Source organism: Centroberyx gerrardi, chromosome 19 (assembly GCF_048128805.1).
Source record: "Centroberyx gerrardi isolate f3 chromosome 19, fCenGer3.hap1.cur.20231027, whole genome shotgun sequence".
NCBI lineage: Eukaryota > Metazoa > Chordata > Actinopteri > Beryciformes > Berycidae > Centroberyx > Centroberyx gerrardi.
Window position 1 is genome coordinate 16,229,160 of NC_136015.1, and position 2,950 is coordinate 16,232,109.

Below are 2,950 nucleotides of genomic sequence, written 5' to 3' on the forward strand. Positions count from 1 at the left end.
TCAAAAGAGTCCTCTTGGTCTCCGTTGCAGAGTTTTGATTGGCAGCAGGAGAAGGTGAATTGAGGGAGTCCGTAGCTGGCAGCCAGAGTCGTAAAGTCACAGTCTGCGTACCTCATACACTTAGTGTAGGTCTTTCCTGAATGGGAGACAGTAAGAGAGAGACAGCATTTAGTCCTGTGATCTAATTTATTATCATTCAGCTATGCTTGCAGGTAACCATTCCTCTTAATTTCACACATTTAGAAACATTTTCCTCCAACAGCAACGTGTCTGTAACCCCCCCACCCCCCACTAAAAAAAAATAGAAAATGTTGTTTTGTGTTCCATGTAATAACGGTCTTGTACCATTAGGTGGCAACTGTGTCCTGTCCATTTATGCGTCTTGTCCTGTATAATGTGACTGTCCTATACCATTAGGTGGCTGTTGTCTTGTCATGCCACCTCTTTGTATGCAAACTTTTATTGTATTGGCACCATTATTAACACTTTTTGGGAAAAAATGCAGTTTTCTGGGGTTTTTTTTTCAAAGGTTGTAAATGAAGCCTAATCTATAGCCTATAATTTACAGGCAGTTTGTCAAAACTGCATGCAGTCTTTCATTGTCTGAATTCCAAAGCCTTTTGACCAACATTTATCATATATTTTAGCTGAATTTATTAATTAAATGGCATCTTGGGCATCTTGAAGATGAATGGGGTACATACTGAGGACAGCGGCATGAACATCTACACAGTAGTCTACATGGGTCAAGATAGTGTAATGATAATGGCAGTGTAATGCTGCTTAAAGTTCTTATATTATTTAGCCTCAAAGAAGCTTTTTAGTTTCTTTTAAATAGAATTGGCAAGTGTATTTACAGTTGATACAAGTTAAGATGGAGCATCTTATGTTGTTATTTGATTATTTATCTATGGATAGTCTCTCCAGTAGGATCCAAAACATCTTGTGACCTGTCCTGTATAATAATAGCAACACAGCATAGCACAGGACATGAAACAGGGCAGCATATGGGCAGCACAGGATATGAATTTAAATATTTATTTTCTTCTAAATAAAGAAGTTTTATTAGATTTTTTAAATTCTTTTATTTCTTGCCTCGTATGTGTATCCTGTCCTTTACCCCCCTTGTCCTGTCCTGTACTGCTTGGGTCTTATAATTACAACGGCAGGACATAAACTGACATGCCGTCCTGAAGACATTAGACTGGCACACTCCTTTTTAAACTCATTTTCTAACCTTGCTTTAGGCAGTTATTAATATCAATTTGTATAACATATAATTGTTGTATTTTACCTGTTTTTACTTTGTATTTGATATAATACTATGTAATGTTGATTTTAAATGTAAGAATTTTGTCGAAGGCTTCTTGTACTCTAGAAATCTCACTCACACCAAGCAGTTTGGAGCAGTTTATTTGAACTTTGAGTGTTTACTGCTTTAGTTCAATTCATTTGTCCAAGTGAGAACAATGCTATTCAAACTCAAGTGCATCACAAAAAACCACAGTGAGATGCCGGTTTCAGGTTTCAGTCTTCTTCCAAGGGAGCTGGGGTGCAGTTTGTTATGAGTGAGAATGTAATCAAAACCAATTAGGGAACAATGACAAAATGCAGTAATAATAGTCATATGTTGATACTGATAGAAAGCACTTCCTCATGCTTGGGAAACCTGAATGAAGTCTGGACTGATGCTCATAGCCAGGTGTTTCCTCATGTGTTTTTAACTGGTATGAACACCAGAGAAGGGAAATTACTGCAAAGAATGCAGACAAGTCCATCATGCTTAGCTAAAGTTACAGGGACAGGAATCAGATTTGCCTCCAAAATCTCAGGATGGCAGGTCACCAAAACTCTGTCCAACAAACGATGTGAGTCCATGTGACCTTTGTTTACAAACCCTGGTTCACTTGTACTTGAAGCAAATACAAAAATGCAACAAAGGAACATTTTCCACTATGGTTTGGACCAAAGAAAACAAACTGTAGGTGTGATCGCATCTAAGTGTCACTACTTGAAATACGTCAAATGTCCCAAAGTCAGAGTCATGACTTTTTTGACCTTGTTAGCTAATTTTCTATGAAATAATAAACACATATTTAACAATACATGACAATAAAAATTTACAAAATTTTTATTTTCTTGTAATAAAAATTACTTTTCCTTCCTGGAAAGCAGTGTATTTTTAATCATCTTGTACCAGTAGGTGTAAATAAAAATTCCAACCAATAATATGATCGCAGATTTTGGAACAATTTTTTTTTTAGAACTCATTATTATTTTTATTATTATTATTATTATTATTATTATTATTATTACCACCACTGGTGAGTTGGAGGCAGCTGTCGTCACCATGGTTACACTCCTGGGTGTCGTCACAGTCGTCTGAGGAACCATTGGGGCAGGAGTAACACTTCAGGGAGAGGCCTGTAGAGAGTTCATATTATTCATGTTATTTCTTCAGTCTTAGACAGTCCAATCAATACTGGTGAAGATGAACTCCGTTCCCAAAGCCAGAAACCGCAGAACTCCAACACTCAAACCTGTCATGTCATCAAGGTGTAAAACACTGGAGCTGATCCATAGAGGTGAATGAGAGACAGATTTTGTGGACCTTTGCTGTTTGAATGTAAGAGGGAAGCTTCATCTCTTATGTGAGGAAGCATAAAGCTAGCTAGGTTCCACTGGTATTCTCAGAAATGTTCATAACTGAGGGCAGGCCATGATGCTGCTGCATATGCTGAGAAATCATATATACTAATCAACAAGCATAGATCCTGTACAGACCCACGGCGCGTGTGTTCAATTCAATTCAATGCACTGAAGCATTAAGACAGGGTTATCTGTTAAATAATTCCACTAACATCACTTAAATACCACAGGTAATAACGTTACCTAACGTTAAAGTTTACAGGACAGCAGAAGATGTGGATGTCTGTAAATTGACGGCGAA